Source organism: Neopelma chrysocephalum, unplaced genomic scaffold, assembly GCF_003984885.1.
Source record: "Neopelma chrysocephalum unplaced genomic scaffold, ASM398488v2 Primary Assembly neopelma1_61b, whole genome shotgun sequence".
Lineage (NCBI taxonomy): Eukaryota > Metazoa > Chordata > Aves > Passeriformes > Pipridae > Neopelma > Neopelma chrysocephalum.
Genome location: NW_020897717.1, coordinates 5,704,445 through 5,725,429, shown reverse-complemented (window position 1 = coordinate 5,725,429; position 20,985 = coordinate 5,704,445). Strand labels below are relative to the sequence as shown.

Below are 20,985 nucleotides of genomic sequence, written 5' to 3'. Positions count from 1 at the left end.
GCCATATGGAAGTTCATCTATCTTAAACATCCAGAAAAAAATCACCCTTCAGGGAGATTTATCATATGAGAGTCTGAACAAAAGAGTTTAGGAGCAGATTTTCATTTCCCTTGAATGTGGTCATTTCAATATAATTTTATTTCTTTGTTAAATGCGTTATGCTCTGTTCAGCAGTTCCTTGTGTTTTTCAGTTTAGATCAGCTCTTACAACGAGTTTATTCTCAAAATGATGGTAGTATGTGACCCATGGCTAGTAATTTCCATATCTAATTATTCAGTGTGCAACTAAATAAATAGTCTTTCTTTCTGCATAATCTTATCCTATACATTTAATTGTAATAGCATTCTTGGCCTGTCTGATCTTTGGAGCCCTTTCAGCTATAACAGTTAAGATATACCAACTTCTGTCACGCCAGAGAGCCACGTAGCTAACATCTATCTGCTTTTGACTCTTCAGCCCAACTGCATGTTTACAGTTTTGGGAGGAGACACTTCTGAACAATCTCAGTCATCCTTATAACATCCTAGCAACCCATTTTAACTACTCCAACACTTTACTCCTATGTTTTCCTGTTATCACTTAGCTTAATGTGCATTTTTAAACCATAGTTTGCTCATACACCAATACACTTCTTGTGAAATATTATTTTACATAATGCCACATCACTGGCAAGAATTTGAAATTGAGATGCTTGTTTAGGATCTGACCTAAGGTATTGCCATTTGTCTTAATATACAAAGCTTTTGACACCATGACAGCAATTCTTCTCTCCATATAACAAATCCAAAGAGCAGAGAAAGCACTCGTGACCTTAATCTTACTACAGCTCTGTTTTAAAGGTATTACTTGTTTTTTTCTGTCACCTGTGATAGGACTGCATGTTACCCTGCCTAACTATTGATATTAGGAGAAAGACAGATGATATGAGGAGGAAGACTTCAGGAATTGCATCATTTTAGGTGCCCTGACTCAATCCGTCACTCGTGACTAATCCTATGCAGACTTCAATGTTAGTACTTACTCTTCTGATCATCTCAAACTTTTGCCTACATCCAGGTGAGATGAATCAAGACCTAAGACATTATTCAGTTATGAAACATGCAAACTCAGTCCAGATTTCAAACTCAAGACCTTTTCAACTCTTGTCCTGGCAGTGACAACACAAATGTCAAATCATTCTTCTGCTGTGCCTGTGCATGGGTGGTTTCGATCTTCGGTGAGACCAATATAAATCCACTGACTCCACTGGCTAAATCAGGTTTCAGAAGCATGACTGTGTATATGTACTATAAGTAATAGAAACATAATAGTAATCCTCTTGGCGATACATTAGACAAAGGAGAACCCAATTAATTTCCCTCCTATGGTTGGCAGTTTTGCAGAGGTGCTTAAAAAAGTAACAGGTTATTTTTGTAATGAAATTAAGTGTTTCTGATACAGAAGACACAAATTAACAGGTCTGTCTCCAAAAACAATAGCAGTCCCACAAAACAAGTTTTATAACAGAGTTGTCCAGTATAATATTTTTTTTTCAACACACTGTTCCACTGAAGTTTCTGAGGCCAGTTGAGTTGGATTGTCCTTGCCAATATATCAAAGAAGATGCATAAAATTAAATGTCATGGAACGAAAACAAAACTTTTATGTTTCCTTCTGACGTGCTAATATTTGTATGAAAGGCTTCCAGTTCAGTGATCAGTATATTTCCACAATCTGCACATCTGCATTTGAAAGAGTAAGCAGAATGATGACATCCTGTTGTACCTGAAACAGACAGGACTATCAAGGGGAGGTGCCATGAAATGACATTTAGCAAAAGCTATTCACTCTTCCACAGCCCTGTTCCCTGCCGTGTCCTTCATGTCAGTTATTGATCAGATCTTCACTCGATGCAAAAAGCCTCTATTTGAGCCCATGCTTTAACTGTAAAATAAAGTAGGTCATTGATTAACTGGAAGTATGACAGGCAGCTCCTCCAGTCAGGTTATGACGTACTGTAAGTCTTCAGGGAGGAGAGCAAGTGATGAATCAGTAATGTGAAAAGAAATAAAGCCCACAGGTTTTAGTCTTTTGGGAGGACTTCTCTCGGCAACATAGTTAGTAGCATTACCCTCAGCAAGTTGATGGCTATGCAAATTCACAAAAGAAGCTTTTCAGGTTTCCAAAAAAAGAAAAAGAAGAAACAAACATGTAAGATGAAATTCTCTTACCCAACTGCAGTACCTAGGGAATTTTTTACTTTGCAGGCAACCAACTTATATGGGCTACTCCTACTCATTGTTCTCTACATTTAGATATAATATATATAATTAAGCACTGTATAATTAAGCAGTTTTACATGCATTGATTTCTACTGCACTGTCTTTTGGCAGCACTTCTTTAAGAGTCCTTATCCCCAGGTCCGCTCCATGGTTGCCCACCCTGTCCTGGCCTCCAAGCAAAGCAGCTATCAGCAGGAGAGCCTTTGCACCCGCACACTCAGTGGGAGCCTCAGGGTTGCTCAGCTCCAGTAGGGTGGTGCAGGACAGTCCTGCAAGCAGTTCTGCCATCCTACACACCTCATTGCCCCAATTTGACCACTGCCCAAAAGTAGCACGGACATCTTCTCACTCTGTTTTCCTGTGCCCTTGCACTTTCCAAGCAAAAATTGCAGCACACTCTAGCCTTTCATTACCTAGTTTGAGCCATTGGTAATATCTGAGGAAAGATGGTGCTTATACCACAGAGTAATTCCCTGTCAGACTCCCACTGGAAAAAGAACAGAGATGTGGCTTTGACTAAGCCACATCTAGCCTTATCCTGACCATGCTGAGTAGCCAGTATTCCCCCTTCCCCTGCCCCTACTGGATTTATTTTTGCTCCAAAATTGCTCACCATGTTCCATGACTGTCACTGCTGGATGTCAAATCTGCTCATCAGTCAGTTCAGAGAGCAGAACAATGTTAGCACTATGCACTGTAACACCCAGCAGCTTTTGCATGCACATTTGATGTGATTTTTTCCAAAGCATGTAAAATCCACAATTTCTGCCGCTGCCTCTTCACTGCCTCCCACTTTCTCACCAAATAAAAGCTAGCTCAGCCACTTGCATAGCGTTCTTTTCAGATACTAGCACTGCCCACAGTCAGTCTATATATTGCTGTGCAGAAAAAGAAAATGAAACAACTGGCATTTATTTAGTTATTTTTTATTTACAGCTCTGGTCTATGGACCTCATCATCACCTACGTGTCTCTAGCCTTTCTGTCTCTCATGTCTGAATCTCTGCCGCCCTGCCAACTCCAGCCCTCCACTCTCTCTAACTGCAGCTGCAGTGGCCTGAGCTAAGCAGTGGCTACTTTCATAGGTTTAAGGGGGAAATTTATACATACAAATTAATTCAGGTTGCATTGACTGGGTTTAAGTCAAATTTATTATATTTATTTTTTATCAGAATTACATAAATATATGTATATTCGTATAGTCAACAAATTACATATACATCTATAAAATAGTCACATTCTCATTATATTTGTGCAAAAACCTTGAAGTAGTATTGAACATTGCTGAAGCATGCGTCACAAGATTAGTTTGAGTCTGTCATGCTTCAGTTTTATTTTTAGAAATTTTATTTGACTTTTTTCAATGAAGTAGGAAAATTAAAGAATGCTGAAAAATAATTTAACATATTTGTGTACTTGTTAAGTTATTATACATAACTAATTAATTAATGAAAAACTTTACCCCTATAATTTTCTCTGGAGCTTGCTTGCTTCATTCTTTCCTTTCCTTTTTCTATTAATTCTCTCTTTCTTTTTTATTTAAATATCAGCACTTGTACCTGATCTTGACATCCAGTTTATCAAAGCTGGAAAATGTAGCAGTAGGTCTGCATGGCACTGCTCGTTTGATGCTATCAGCAACTCTTAGCTAATGGTTACCTAAATGCTACAGCCATGGAAAAAGATGCCCTAAATTACATTAATTAAGCAGCATATACTGGAAAATGACAAAGATTATTCACCAATTTCATTTTAGCAAGTCCACCTGTTACTAAAATAGAAATACAGAATGACCATATATTTCCTTAGCTGAATTCATCCACTGTCTATTTAGACAGAGGTTGATATCAAAAGTGCATTCAGGAGTTACTTAATCAGAAAAACATCAGAATGACTATACAGAATTTTCAGAAAAAGCATCCCAAACCCTTGGAGTAAGCCGTCCTGAACACTTCCAATATCATCCTGTTGCTCAGTGACAGCAGCTGGAATTTCCCTGCTCAGAGACCTATATGAGGTCTCAAAGGGACTGAGGTACCAAAACGCTGTTTCAGATGGATGTGTAGATGAAGCGAGGAGCAACTCTTACCCCAAGATATAACAAAGACCTGGACATGTACCCATCCCTTCCAGGCAGCCTGAATGGGAGTGAACAGAGGCTGCCAGAGCACTTGGGAGCTTCCACTGCCCGAGTGGAAGCAAGTGACATGCTGAGCAGGGACAGTGGCCTTCCATGTGGCGCAGGGATTTGCTCTTAAATACACCAGAAAGCATTTGAGGGCAGAAAGGAGGTAAATACACCTGTGGTTTTCCCTCTTGTAGGCCTACTCACTGGATTACTCATTCACAAGCTTTCTTCTCTGTAGGTATGATGGGAAGTGTTTAGGTGTGAGTCTGTGAACCGCAGTTTTGAGGTTTCTCCCAGGAGAGCTTGTGGTGAAAGAAAAGGAAATTCCATGAGCCTTCTCCAGGGTCTGATGGCCTGTGTGGGCAGAGAGATCCTTCCTCAAAAGTAACTCAAGAATTATTGTTATATCATCTGCTGTAGCCAAGTATTAAATTGTCTTTGAAAAATCCTTTGTTCTGAACCTGTTGTATGGTTGCCAGAGTGGATTTCTCCTATTCATAGCAAATTTGGAAATATACTCCTCCAAAATTACAGAAAATGTTCATATCTCATAGAAAGCATAAGGAAATGAGGAATCTGCCTCATTTTTAATAATTTAAACTAGTGTTCATCAACCCATTTTAACCATAAGGAAAAGTGAAGAAAGAGCAATCTATCAGAAGACTGAGTGTTGCTTCCAGCAACATTTGATAATGAGTTTACTAAAATAGACGTAACTTTACATTTCTGTATAACATACAGCTTAAAATATGCAAAGCATATTGAATCTTGACTTTCTGTGGGAAGACTACATGTTGAGAATATATTCCAAAATTGTATTTATTGTATGTACATAAGTGTATATGGCATGTATATATATCTACAATAATGAGTTTTTCTGCAGAAGATGTTTTCCATTCTGCCCTGTTTGCAGTGAAAAAACAGCAATGTCCCACAAGATTTGATTTTGAGTAAAATGTTTGTGGTAAAGCTATTACTGAGTAGTATTACTGAGTGACCATGGTTGAAGAAAACTATTTCTGATTTTCTTTGTGTGCTTTTTTTACAACATGCTAGCCATTATTAACAGATATGTTGCTAACAGATCTTATTCACAACTTAGTTATATGCTGAAATCTTTGAGCTGTGTGTGGGGAGTTGGCAACCCTAATTGCCCAGTGAGTAAACAGCAGTGATATTTATTAAACATGGCTTTGAGCTTGTCCTTGTGGTTGTACTTCAAGCCTGGAAGCCCAAGTCCAGCATTAAGGTGCCTCTGACACTCACAAAGCACTTTGCCCTCAGAGCTTCTTGCAAAACCTTCAAGGGGCTTACATTATTCTGCAAGGTGTGCATAAGGTTGCCTATCCTAATTACTCTAGTTCTCTCCTCATTCAACAGGGCCCAAGCCAGTAAACAAGTTCCAACTATGGTGAAAGCCTTACAAAAATAGGTAGAGGCAGCACTGCCAAGGGTACCCTCCTGTACGTAGTGTATAGGAGTTAATATATAATTCACAGAATTAAAAAAAAACAACCAAACAAACAAAAACCAAGTTTTTACTAAGCCTACTAGCACATAGCAATAGCAAATGAAGAGCAGTATTAATTGTCTGGAATACTAGGTATATGATAGAGAGACAACTGTAACCTGAGAAAGGAGTTCATTAGTAAACCAAAACTTAATAGTTAGGAGTAAATCCAGGAAACATCCTCCCCTTAAGAATAATGAAAGAACAAATTCAGAATGCATTTGTTAAGCTTTTAGGAGAGTGGGAAGCAAGAGTCTGCAGCCTAAACTAAAAGGTTAAGCCATTTCTATTTACACAGATTTTAACATCTCTGATAGAACCAGGGCCTCTGTTTTGTAACTAGATTAGCTGATGTGAATCTGGCTGCATCTGTATGGCATCACTGTAATAAGTGGGATCCAAGTGGATGACTAATCGTGGCAGCAGATTTGGTTTTCAGGTTGGGCTGTGAGGTGGTCAGTCAGCCAAATAGCTGTGTAAGTATATGTCCATGAGCAATCCCAGTCCATTCACTGCATTGTAAGAGCAGATATACTACCTGTGAAACTTCCCTAATCTTTAGCAAAACTAAAGAAAAAGTAAATATTAGAGCTCCCAAAGTTAACACGAGAAGGAGTGAAAAATGCTTTTCCTGCATTGCTGTACAAAATGGGGTATGTTGAGTACTTAGATATCCTATATGGAATGACAGGCTGGAAGAAAATGAAATCTGTTTCAGAGGAAAATGAAATATAGAGTACAGAATTTAACTTTTCCATGGAAATTAAGAAAAGTGAAAGGGAAGAAAACAGGAATAGTTTCAGCCTTACAAATGCTCATCTACTTTGCATTCAGAGTCTTTCAGTAAGATGCCACAATTAAGAACTCCTTCAGAACAAATTGACACTCTTTTCCTTATTACACAGTTGGTGATGTCAGCTACATAACTTCATTTGTCATAGCATCTTATTACCCACTTGAAATTTTGAGTGATGGAAACTAGTAAAATTGGAAGACAAAAAAAAGAAACTCCTCCTGTTTCAATCAAGTAATCAGAAATCCACCTGATAAGCAGATGTTGCTCAGTTGCTTCTCAGTGTAATGCAACTAAGTAAAAGATTTAATTTATAACCTACAGCTTTCCTAACAGCTTTTCATATTTGTGTTAGCTTTGCTTAATGAAAATATCAGGGATTTTTTTTTTCTGACCTCACATGTTGAGCTGAGAACTCCTACAATATTTTAGGAAAGTCGGGGCTGTCATTAATGTCATCTAGACAAAAAGCAGGAGGATGGCATTATTCTGTTACTCTGACATGTTTCTAAATGTACCTTGCGGATTCATATAACCATAGGATGGTATGTCTGCTGATGACTCATGCTGACTCACCCACCGAGCCAGAATTTACTGAGCCTTCTATGCCCACACACAGTGATATGATTTCCAGTCTGAGTGAATTCTTTAAAATTTAATTTAGTAGGCTTTAACTACAGAGACAGATACGCTTCTTTAATGGTTGCCTTAATTTGTTCTTATGTCTCAGTGAATGTGTGTTCAGATTATATTTTGCAGAATCCTTTGAAATCAATTTTGAAAATAATGTGGATAAGTGCAACTGTACTTTTCAAATATGAAGGTCTGTCTGAAAACACTGCAGGTATATGGGAGCAGTGATAATCTAGTGATGTGATGGACCTAAAGGCCTAATACATAATCAGTGCCTCTCTGCTCTGGCTTTAGCAGCAGTGCTTGTGGGCCTCAACGAAGATAAGTCCCCCGGCTTAGGCAATGAATAATTAATAAAAAGACAAATTGACCTGATTCTGTTTTTATTTTTAAGACTAAAAATCATATATTACCCAAATGGAGTCAACGGAATTAAATTGTATATAACTAGGTGTGAAAGCAATTCTTTAAATGATACTACAAACGTCTTCAGAGTGATTTTGCTTTTTCTCAGATAAATAGGAATTATATGCCAGACTTTAATGGGAATATGATCAGTCCAATTATTCATCTCTCTCCAAGTTCTGGTCAAAATCTGATATGATGTAGCAGCCTGAAAAGTAATTTCTGTTGTTGCAGTACTAGCTGCAGTGACTGAAGAGATGAATACCAGTGAGATTCTCTCTTGAAACCAAATAAAAGCTTCTCTTCAATCTTGTACTCTTTGATACAGACTTATATATTTGTTACATCAGGATTTATGATAGTCTCATCCTCACTCCAGGATTCTTTACCCACCACACAGACTAAGGGAGAGAAAAAAATATTTTGTTTGGACTACTTCTGCATGATTTGCTCTTTAAACTCTTCTGACAAATGACTAATGAATGTTCACACAACAGAAAATGAGATGCATATATCTTACCCCAAAATAAAAATGATCAAATGCTTCAGTAAATTGATCGAGCTCTCTAGACTTTTCTCCACCTTTCCAATATTCTGAAACAACAGTTGATGCCCCCAAGCCACATAGACTTCCCTCTTTCTCTGGGTTTTTATGTCATTTCTCAAAATATGTCACCTTTGTCAGTGTTTTGGGGCTGTGTGTTTTACTTCTCTTGCTCCTGCAGTCAGTCAAGCATGATTCCGAATCTGCAAGAATTTGTCCAGGATTTTGTCTTCTCATCTCTGGGATTCACTAAATTGCGCTGTCCTCTAAATCTGAAAGCGCTGGATGAGTGGACACTTTGTCCCCTGTGGTTTCTGCTTCCCTGATTTCCTTGTACTTTGAGTATACAGTACTTTGTTTTGCTTTTGGAAAACAGAAATCCCAGACTTTAAGTCTTTAGTCACATCTTCCTGCCCGCATGATTGTTCACACAGGGCTTTCTTGTAATTCTGTTGCTAGAATTCAGAAGTTGTTGGGTTTAATGATTGAGTTAAATGTGCTTGAAACTAGAATATAACTTCTTTTTGTTATTTCAACCCTCAGTGGTCATTAAGACTCTGTATGTAATGGAGCATGATACAAGGAGAACCACACAGCTGTATGACAAGGTTTGAATAGAAGCTGAAATAGGTGTTTCTACCTCAGTCCCCACATGTTCTGCCGATTAATGTTCCTCCTCTTGCTGTTGCACTGCCAGTCACAGTCTACCTTTGATCTGAGACCATCCACAATTTCTATCAAACAAGCACATGTGAAGGACTCTGCTCTGCTGGGAGATGGATGCTCTGTAGTAGAGATACCCACTTTTGACATGCTATGCCTTTCTCTAAAGACAGGAGAGGACCATATACTGCAGTCCATCCTTTGCTGCAGGACATGGTAATTTCCTGGAAGTGCCATGATTACTGAGTATATACAACAGGTTGCTTGCAGCAAGTTTCCCATGCTAAGAGGATGAGTGCTCAAGAAATATAGCTGAGAGTAGACCAGTATTGCCAAGTAATTCAGACAGCTCACTGCTAGTCTCCTTCTTTCCAAGCAGTGCTACAGACCTGTGAGGAGAAAAGAGTGATTACTGGATTAATTGTTCTGACAGTAACTCATTTCTAAAAGCCCTCTTTCTCAAGGGACTCTAGTCTTTCCTATGTTTTATTGCTGGGCAAGGAAAGGGCCTCTGGAAAAAATGGTTGTAAGAAATAGGCTGCTGCCACTACCTGAGCAAGTCATCTTGCCTACAGCCTATTCCAGAGGGCTACAGACTGCATAAATAAACCTAGAGGTCAGAGCCACTGGAGACTGAATGCCCCAGCTCTATTTGATGTCTCTGCAAATACTATATCTTCCTTTCTTTTACTCCTGATTTGCAAAAAATATAATGACAATGCAAAAGTGATGTGCTACGAATTGAAAAAGCAACATTTTTTCAAGGAGTGAAAATCCCCAAGCCCCATCTCCCAATGCAAATAAGCAGTTTATAGTGTTTAAGCTAATATTGGCCTATATCAGACAAACATACGTGATTGCAAAGCCTATATTCAAAGGTCTCTCTCTAGCTGAATAAACTGGCACTGAAGTTTTCTGCATCTCTGTAGCTTATACACTTCTGACATCAAGTTTTAAGTACCATTCTGTGATATGGCAGTGCCAACAGTGTGTTTGGCAGTGTTCACCATGTACATACCTCTGTGCTTATTACAGTTCAGCTGTGGAGCCTTTCTTAATTATTTTTATTTCAAACATTTTATGAAAAAGCTGAGCTTATTACCATCTAAGAGCTTTGCACAGTAGTGCTCTCCAGTTATTATGTTGTTATTCTTTCTTTTTCAGCTTTCAGAATTTTATTGTTCTTACACCCTTTTGAAATGGAAGGTAATATTTACATTTCTTCAATCTTTTTATAGATGTAAGATACTCACTTGGCTTATCCTGGCAGTCGTATACCCTGTGGCACTCTCACTTGACTGTCTTGGAGTTCCACCTGTTCTTCTCCCTTGCCCCTCCTTCCCTGTGATTTGTTGCATCCACGGTAGAGCTGGAGCACTGTGTAACCTCCAAAAGATTTAATCTCGCTTGAGCACCTGTGATTGTGCAATCCCATGTGTTCAATAAACACCCCACTGGAAGGACTTCTCCTATAGTGCAACGTGGACTCCTGCTATTTGTTAAGAAATGCCTTGGTTGAATTATAACTTGATTTGAGTCTCCATTTCCAAGACAGTGTAACTTCCCTTATGAATCTTTTTTTCATGCCTTTTTAAGAACTCATAAATTACATATATCATATGTATATAATACATATAATAAAACTATCAACTGTACATCAGACCCTAACCTTGCAGCTTCTGAATAATGGATTACTTTATTCTTAGGGTTCAGACATGAGATGCCACTAATAATGATGATCAGTTTGGGGTTTGGAGCATTTTCTCAAATAATTTTCATTCCTCTTACTTCCTCACTTTATCATATCAGAGGCTTTATAACTATTATTTTAACTTCCAATTCTAATTCCCTTAGCCATAGTTAATTATAGATATTCCAACAGCTTCAGAGTTATTTATTCCAGAGTTTCTTGATCATGAGCAGGCTAATCAGAGGTCTTCTGGGGGCCCTTTCACTTTCAGAAATACTGCTTTTAAAATGTCAAGTCCTATCATCCAGACTTTGTTGGTTTTGTTTAATTTTTGTACTGCACAGTGTAAAATTCATGAAACTGCTCATTTCTGCAAAGTGGGACACATTTAAAATCCAATGTCCTCTTGTCACTAGCTTTAGATTATCTTCGAAATTAGAAAATATTTTCTAATAATTTGAAATACACTTATTTAGTTGGATAACAGGTAGCCTGTTAAAAAGATATTCTTTACACATTTCACTGACTTAGTAGTTCTCCTCTTGGCAAAAATAACCTTTCCAATATGGTTATTTTAACTTATTTATTGTTGGAATGTGGGAACAGAGTTCATAACATTCATCGTGTGGAGAGACAACATGACAATTTTTATTTTATATTATCTTTCTGATAACTGTAACTACTAATTTATATTTGTTTTTCAAAAACTACACGAGATTTTATTTTTCCTTTAAGGGGAATCAATCCTCTACTCCTTACCTGGCTTGTATTCCTACCAAGATTAGTGGCCCTCTGGCTTGAGCAGAGCTGAATCCGAAGGCTGTGATCTTGATGCTAGTTTTCCTTTGCCATAACAGGAGGGAGTCAGAGAGCTCTGTACCTCAAAGGAAGTAAACAGCATACCTAATGTTGTCACTGTTATTATGGTTGGCATATTTTGATCATGTCTTTTTCTCTTTGATACTGATGTAGAGTAATATGTGAACATTATCTTTAAGCTGCAATCTGATCTTACTGAGCTTTAAGTGCAGTGAAGGGCAGTGGATTTTCTCTTCAGCAGCAACACGAACAGCAGGAGCTCTGGAAATTGTAGTGGCAACAGCAGCTTCTGTTGTGACAGTTCTCTCATAGGTCGCCATGGTGAGAACGTATCTGATTGTTGGGGTTTTTTTCCTGTCCAGACACTAATATAATTTCTAGAATCCAGAAGAATAGCTTATATAAATTAATACCCTTGTCATAAATAGTCTTCATGTAGATATGCTAGTAAGAAATACACACATTTTCTTTTTTTGGAGGGAATTAATAACTAGACAAAGAATTTAACAATACTTGCAAAAACTTAAAACTGTTGTTTTGTCTGTTGGTATGTAGTTGGGAAAAAAAACCCCACAGTTAACTGAAAAATTGTTAATCAACAACAACATGGAATGTGGCCTACATTCTGCTTTGCTTTTCTTTGTGAAGAGTCATTATATGCTTATATGTTTTAATACTAAAAATGTTAATTTTTGAACTGTGCAAGAAAACACAGGGGACCTATCTGGATTTTGCATGCAGAAGACTGACCTCTTCGCTCAGAGCTCAAAATTGAAATGGCTGTAATGTGACAAAGTGTCTGACATTCGATAGTCAGGGATAGCACCTATCAAACCATCCTACAAAAATACAGAAAAGGAATAATCAAGTGTTGGGTTTTTTTTTTGTGAGGGGCTTCATTTGGTATCAGCGTTATCCCTCCTGTCAATCATGCTTATTATCTTTACCTCCCAGCAAGCTGCTGTGCAGCATGTTGATCCTACCGGATGGATTGGCTATTGGTGACGGTCTTTAACTGAGTCACCACCAAGTTTTTCCATTAGCAAGTTCACAACCACTCACATCTGCAGCTCTGGCCTTCTGGGCCACTTCTGGGGTTGTGCACCACTGGGATAGATACCAGACAGCACTGCTTAGACATCATAAGATTTTAGAGAAACAGAGGCCCTTTCCTTGCTGTGAGCTTACATTTCTTAGTTTGATTGATTTCTTACCACCTTTCCTTTCTACTTAAACTGGTATTCATTAAGTTGCATGCATGTATAAATTACTCAACAGCCCCTGCTGCAGTTCAGCTCTTTAGGAAAAGGTTCAGTGACCTACTGGATATGCATGAAGTTTCTGTCAGAAGACATTTTTCCCCCTCAGTCTTGAAAAAAAGAAGTCTTCTCAAGACCTGCTTTGCTCATTGTTAATGTTTAAAATGTGTGTTAGGGCAACCCTTCACACTGTGCACAGTTTGGTTGCTGGTGTTTTTCCTCTCAGAAGAATGATGAGTCACATCTATTTCAGTTTAACAGCTCGTCTGATCTTAACAGAATGCCCTCACCAGAAACATCCTTGTATAATGCAGACCACTCACACAGATCAGATTGCTTCTGCCTGATTTGTTGCCCCTTTCTAGGTACCTTCACTTAGCTATGGGTAGATGAGAACAGTGTGTGCTACAAGCCCCCACTCTCACTTGGGTTTTCAAGCTGTTGTGCTTCCTCAGCAATGGGGAGAAAGAGAGATGGTGGTGAATGAAAATGTGGGAAGGTATTTTTGAAGTGCTACTGATTTTATGTGGGAAGGTATTTTTAAAGTGTCACTGATTTTATGAAGCAACCTTTGCCACTATCCCAGGTAATTACTTCTCATAGTTGCAGTAAGGAAGGGTAAAATAGTGAATTAACAGTAATGATAATTCCCAGTGAATTATGAAAATATCACAAAGATTAAGTAGGAAGCTGTTAACTTGTCATTAGATTACTATTAGAGACATGCTTAGGAAAGAAGTGTAAGTGGGCAGCAAAAGGTAGCAATGGAATTGCATTGACAGTAATAGATCTCAGTTAATAGCTGTGTATTTCAATTATAATCTCTTCAGACTTTTTTTTTTTACTCTCATGCTTGCTTTTAAATTTTCATTAGAATGGTCTCTGCTATATAACATTGTGTCTATATAGCATTTGAAAGATGTTTGAAAAGTGAGAGAATATTGTTACCAGAAGTAATTTATTTTATGGAATCTAAAAGTAAACTTGTTAGGCAAACTTGATTGACTTCTTCAATAACATAAGCTTAAAAGATGATAAGAACATAAGTATTTTACAGTCGATATGCGTAAGCTTTTGAACTCTCTTAAAATATTTTAAGCTCTCTTAAAATACTTCAGTCAAAGGGTAGAAAAGACAATCTAAAGTCCAGATAGTTAATGAAGAACAAACCAGGGTAGTAATAATGATGAAGGCACACTGGGGATGGTGAATGAGAGTAGTCTAAACAAAAAGTGGTATTCTAACATAAAAGTAAAATGTTCAGCAAGATTTTAGACTAGAAGAGGAGACATCTCAACAAGAAGTTAACAAAACTAGCACTTCTGTTCTTTCTCCCATGCTACCTACAATACTGCATTGAGTTCTGAGTGGCAGAGAGGAAAAGTGTGAACACATGCTCACAAGGTATTGGGTTACCAAGGTGAATTTTTGCTTATCAGCTAGGATGCTATGGCAGCATACAGTAGCTTCAACGAACACGTTTTACTTCAGCAGCTGGATGGGCTGGGAGCATGCACACAGGCAGTTATTACATTGTCTGTGGAGCAGTAACTTATTAAGCTATGCTAAGTCACGGCTTAATTACAAACTAGCTTGACAGCTTGTGGCTGTCTGTCCCTACCCAATTTAACAACATGAACAAAGCTCAAATGCAGACAACAGAAATAATCATGGCACATCAATCCCTCCAGTTGGTTACATCTAAAAGCCAGCTCATGGCTGCCTGTGTGCAACTCTGAATAAGTACTTCCACACTGCCAATTAAGTGCCTGTATGAAGGCACTTAACCTGTTGCCCAGCCACATTTAAGATTGTATCTCATTCTAATGCTGAAGCTGAATGGTATTTTATATCATGCTGTGATAAACTAGAATATTCTGTCCTTCTTTGTCATCTTTTTGAAGTGAAGAGCTCCCAGCACCTAGAAGAAATTCCTGATGCTAATCCCCAAAGGTCTTGCTTTTATACTCTTGAATTTAACTGCCTTTCTATTTCTCCATCAGTTTAAATGTGTATGGTTTCCTAGTTTTTCTTACTGTCAGTACCCCTGAGCATTGGGTCATTTACAAATTTATTTTCTACCACTTTCTTGTGTCAGTATCATTAAGGAAAATATCTAATAGATTTAAGCCCAAAACTTATCTTGGGCAGGGAGGCTGGGGGAGGAGAGGTTGTGATAGTGGGAAGAGAAGAGAACAACCTTTACTCAGATACCTCACCACTGATCATCAGATTTTGCTTTATCCTGTATGGATAATCCATCACCTCCATTAGTCTCTGATATTGCTGTGCTAATTCCTGTCATCTCCTCCTTTATCTAGAAGTTGAATGATATTATCAAAGAAAGATATTAGGTTAATCTGGTAAGGTCCACCTTTTGTAAACAAACATTACACTTTCTCATTTCCTGATATACTTACTTTAAAAAGCTTACTGCCAGACAAGTGATTTCATTTGATGTGATTTTCTGACTTCTGGAATGGGCATTATCTGTTCTTTCTGCCCAGAAGCTGTAGCCTGTGTTTTATTTTCATCTTATATGTAATACTAGCAATTTCCTTTCCCTCTTAGCTATTAGCCATTCTGCCTTCTAACCCCATGTTCAAGATCACCATCTTTACTGAAAATTGTGGCAAAAACATGCATTTAGTTGTAGAATCAGATGTAGACTATCTCTAACCCCCACTTCTTCTTCACTGGAAAGCAACATCTCTTCCTTCTTACAATATTATGCCACAGCTGGTTAACATCTTGCTGTTTTTTCAGATACCATAATGCAACCTGATTTTCCAGATAAATTCTCCCTTCATTCTTAGATTTATTGACATTTGAGGTCCTTCCCAAACCAGACCTATTTTTCTGTATTGTTATATGCTCTGTGCTTATAATTCTCACCTCTTGATGCCACTTCTCTTCCACTTATGCCTTGAAGCCTCTACCCATAAACTGTTCTGCCTTCTGTGAGATACAGGTTCCCAGTCTTTTGGTTTTAAGATACTTAAGGCTTCTTCCACATTCAAATTTCTGTTTTCATTATACAAGCTGATTTTATTGCCAGGTTCTTTCATTTATCACAGTTTCCCTTTCTGAAGCTGAGAATGTTCCATTTTCTCTCACCCCTACCTTTCATCACACAAATTGTGATCACCTACTCCAGGGCTATTATTTACTGTCAGGCCTTTGAGGGCATATTCCTGAACCATCCAAAAGCTTTACTTTTTACAGGCTCAGTGACAATTTGGAGGAGGATTTAACTGGCTAACACAGCCCAGAATGTCTAGCCCCAGCTAGGAGAAGCATGTATTCCTCAAACTAACAACTGAGAATTTGAAATCTCACTGACTGTTTCTTTGTAACCAAGCAGCACCATCTCTTCAATAACATGGAGTTTTCTAGCTACCTCCAAAACTTCCATTCAGTCTGTAATGATCTCTGAGCACTCTCCTCTCAGTACAATCTGTAGCCAGCTTTTCCAAAAATAAATTGGGACTAAATTTTGAGTTGTTTTATTACTTATGTTTTATTTGCAGAACATTGCTTCCTTAACACAGAATATTATTACACATCTTTATTTTTACTTCTCTGTTTCCTCAACTGTAAATTCCCTCTAATCCACATGTTCTTATTAGGAACAATGAGTTTTCTTTCATCACAAGAAGGGTGCACTAACTGTTTAATGAAATTCCCTCATTTTTTTTCCCCAAAGTGCTGGAAATAGCATATCCGCGTTTCAGTTATTTCATTTTGACACAGTAACATTACTTTTTTGCCTTTGTCTATATCTATCCTTTTTTTTTTGCTACCCATCCTATGTTCTTCCTAGCCCCCATTGCTGTGTTAGCATTTAATCTTCCTCTTGCTGAGCAAAACCAAGGCAAAATACTACATGAATCTTTCAAAATTTTTTCTGTTCATTTCTTAATGTGAAGATGACCTTATTATCTGTGGTGATTTCCTTCCTTTCTTCACAGATGGTGTAATCTAGAAGGGGTATGCAGGGAAGTGGTGAAAAACTAACTGCTGTTGTTTAGTGAATTAATTTCCATGGGAAGTTACTCAGCTGAAAATGAAAGAGCTTGTTTGCTTTACAGATAAAAAAAAATCCATTTACCATGAATATTCTCAGTGTCTGAGAATGCCTTCTTGTGAAACTAGATCAGTTGCCACTTGTCAAACCAGTATGAAGGCCAGCCAGTTAAAACACTAGATGTATACATGCTTTGGATGAAAAGCTAACTTTTTCGAAAACAGAGCTAAAACTTGAGAAAATGACATGAAAACACTGTCAGATCAAGTAGCTTCCCAAAGGTACTGATATTTTGTCAAGTCCTGTTTTACAGCTCATTCATTTGAACATCAAACAAATTTAATTATTGAGATTCATCAACAGCAATTTCTAAAAGGACAAATCTCCTCATCAATAACAATCAAACATTAAAAAATGGGAATTTTAAAAACTCAGAATTATAAGAACTCACCTTCATTCATCTTTATCAGATAAAGGTAAATGCAGCATCAAATAAAGTTGTTTGCAAATTACTTTTAACCCATACTATCTACTTGCCATTTATTAACATTTCCATAATTCATAGTTATTTTCATCACCACTTAGAATCAGATGGACATTGCATGTATTAAATAAATAAGGCATGCACACATTCCTGTTTATCCAACACACACGTATTCTCACAAGTATCTTGCCTTGGTAATTTTAAACAAAGCTTAACTGGGGCCAGCCATGAAAAGGCACAAAATCTCTAGATTAGCTATTAACTCCACATTACCACATACAACCATTATTTCACCTACTTATTACTTCACCCACCGCCCCTGCTGCCTGTCACTGTGCCGCTTGCCTCTTGCCACACACACCTCTTGAGCAATGCCAGCATTTAGTTTTAGTCCACAGAAACCAGCCAGATATGCACATTTTCTAGTGATCAGGAATATGCTGTTTACACTCAGTTAAGGATTCGTGTGCACGGTGTAGGTTTTTAGTTAATCTCTAACATTTAAGCTGGTCATGTTTGAGAAGCAATAGGGGATATAATTTATTACTTTAGAGATAGTGCAGATTAATATTTATTATTTTGGGAAGACAATTCTGTAAATGTTGTACTGGTAGTGAGGTGAAATGATAAGGAAGTATTTTATTTTTTCTAATTTTTTTATAAAATGATATATACAGTTAGAGCTGAAGGTTAAATGAAAGGGATCAGAACACCACTGTAAAATCTAGAAGCAAGGAGAAGGGCAGGGTCAGGAGGTTTGAATGACAGTAGAAAGACTAACTTGTGATTTCTTTCAGTATTTCTATACAGTTTTGTTTTAGCTGTCTGTGGGAAGAGTGGCTGCTACAGTAAATTAGATGGAAGAATCAGTAGCAGCTGAGTATACAATGTTCATACTGAAGCAAAGTAGGGGGTGTAAACAGGTACCTGATAAAATTACAGCCCAGTTCCAAACCTGCTGAAATCTGTGCAGGATATACCATTACTTTAAAGAGTGACAGGCTCTCAAAAAATTCTTGGTGAATCTCTTGAAATAAAAACTGTTTCAAAAGTCAAAAAAATATCTAGGCTAAATGAATTTCACATCCACGAACCCCAAGATATAGTAATTTTTAGCCAGATTTGTCATTGCTTTAATAATACATGAATTATACTCAAATTACTATGAGATATAAGTCTGAGGATAGGCAAAAAAAAAAAGAATCCCTAGCTAGATATATAAAAGTATCTTGAGTCCCAGATCATGTAGACACTGCAAATTAACTAGGTTGATTGGCAGCTGGGTCTGGGCACTCAAATTAGCTTGTCTATGAGCAAGTTTTCTATGACAGAAGGGTAATCGCAGTCTCAGCATTCTGGCTGTTTCTGAACTGGCTCACGAGTGCCTGTGCTGAGGCAATCGAGGTTTTGTTCTCATTCAACTCTGTCAACTGGTAGGGAGTATTGGGAAGCAGCACTGTCACCCTGGAGCGAACTTTCCTATCTTCTCGGTATGGAGTAGATCCATTTGATCCCACAGAAAGCAAAGCTTCAGCTCTTTGAGGTGTAGTTGCATCAGTTACCTGAGTGAAAATGTGCCTCCAGAGCTCTGTGTGCAAGGATTTTCTAATGTGAGTGGTGGTGCTGATGACCTTAAAGGTAAAAGCTGTGTAGTATTTTCTGCATTGCGGACATAACTCTGGAGACCCTGGGAAAATAATCCCATTGTGTGTCTGTGTGGAAGACTGGGAGAGAATGCCAACTCCAGAAGTGAAAGGTCCAATCTTTGTCAGGGTCAGTTCCTTTGTAAACACTCCAGAAAAGACAGATGAATAAATAAAAATGCTATACAAACTGTAATTTGGCCTGTGATCTCAAGTCCAGTGTTCATCCACGCTGATCCCCAGTGTGTGGGGAGGAAACTGCTCAGTTTAAGGAAGGGGACAAGGGCATCAGTAGACGATGGTATGGGAATTGGTATGCCATTTCTACAGATAGTACAAAAAAGTCTGGGTTCTCGGGAGTGCAAGGCAAGGACAGGACTTCCCTTCTGGCTCTCAAGGAAAGCTGCGGCAGCCGAACCGCCTTACAGAGCTGCGGAGCGAGGCAGGAGTGGGTCCCTCTCCAGCGAGGTGAACCAGCCAGCCCACTGGCTGAGGGAGGTGGGAATAGCACGGGATTATGAGGGATCAGACAGCTTTTCATGTTCTTTCCTAAATAAACAATTTTGGTTTGGGGCAAGAAAGAAGGTGAGGGGCAGGCGAGCCCACGCAGGGCGTTCATTGCGGCCTCGCGCAGGGAGTTTCCCGCCGCAGCCGAGGGGCTGCTGCGAGAACAGCTTCCTTTCCTGCGCTCCCCCACCTGCCGGGATCAGGGGTGAGAGGAAGCTCAGGGTTGACCTTATCACCCTCTACAACCGCCTGAAAGGAGGGTGTAGCCAGGTGGGGGTCGGTCTCTTCTCCCAGGCAACCAGCGACATAGTCTCAAGCTGTGGCAGGGGAGGTTTAGGTTGGACGTCAGGAAGAATTTCTTCGTAGAGGCGGGTTTAGGCATTGAAATAGGCTGCCCAGGGAAGTGGTGGAGTCACCGTCCCTGGAGGTGTTTAAGGAAGGACTGAACGCGACACTCAGTGCCATGGTCTAGTTGACAGGGCGGTGTTCGGACATACGTTGCACTTGATGATCTCAAAGGTCTTTTCCAAGCCAATTGATTCCGTGATTCTACTCTTCAGGCGGCGCCGTGCCAGCGGTGCCAGCGGGGCTCGGTGGGGCACCCAGGGCGGTCCCGAGACGCCTCCGATGGGCACCCGCGCGGGGCCGTCGCTCGAGCCCCGCCGGCGGACGGGAACACGAAGGGCCGACCTCCAGCCTTGCTCTTTGCTGCGGTAGCACCGGCAGGCCCGCACACTGTCCCGGGGCCGGCGGCGATCCCGCCTCCCGGTTCCAGCTTCCCATGCCCCGGGGCGCGCGAAGCCCAGCGGCTCCCGCGAGCGCGGGCGGGAGCCCGACCCCCGCGCGCGCTCATTGGCTGGCGGTGATGTCATCGCGCGCACATACGGGTACTCGCCACCGCCCCCCGGGGGGCACGGGGGAGGTCGCGCGCCTCTCGCCCGCCCCGCGACCAATCGGAGTGCGGAGCGGCGCCGCGCGCGGGCCGGGCTGCGCTCTGCGGCTCCGCCGGCTCCGCCTGACTGGCAGGGGTGACGGCCAATCAGGAGAAGGTACCCGCGGGTCGGTTCCCGCCCACTTGGCGGAGCGGCGGCGGGGGCGAGAGAGGGTCCAGGAGTGGCGGCGGTGGGAGCCAATGGCCTGCAGGCAAACCGCGCCGCCGGGAGGGAGGGGATGTGGCGGCGGGAGGGAGGCGGGGAGGGGCGAGGACGCTCGCTGACAGACGGTTCCGTCAGCTCTACCCCGAGGCTGCGAGGCCGGTTATAAAAAAAAAAGTGCGGAGAAAGACCGAGTCCGTTCGCTGGCGTCTTGATTGACAAGAGACGCAGCCAATAGTTACCAAAACAAAGCGGGGAGACCCAATCAGGGAAAGGCGTTTGGGCGGGGCCGTCGGGTGAGCGGCTCACCGCTCACCAATGGCAGCGAGGAGGGGAGGTGCCGGCGGGGCGGACGGCCAATGGGCGGCGGCGGGGGTCGGGCCGGGGCGGGCTCGGCGGTGCCGCCCGTGCGGAGCGCGGTGACGCGGGCGGGGGCACGGCGGCTCCAACATGTCCGCGCTGCTGGCGGCGCTCCGAGTGCGCGACCGGACGGCGGCGGTGGCCGGCGGCGGCCAGCGCGGGGCG

At 40.5% G+C, this 20,985-nt stretch overlaps 1 protein-coding gene across 2 annotated transcripts in view; it reads left to right on the top strand.

Moving 5' to 3' along the window:
* Positions 1-20,438: 20,438 nt before the first annotated feature.
* PPM1B (protein phosphatase, Mg2+/Mn2+ dependent 1B) overlaps positions 20,439-20,985 on the top strand; it is a 67,007-nt gene continuing 66,460 nt past the window's right edge. The window contains exon 1 of one of the 2 annotated variants that reach the window (XM_027682017.1): positions 20,439-20,509. The gene's annotated coding sequence lies outside the window, so the exon portion shown is untranslated. The remainder of the gene's footprint in view (positions 20,510-20,985) is intronic. The other variant, XM_027682015.1, reaches the window with a different exon arrangement.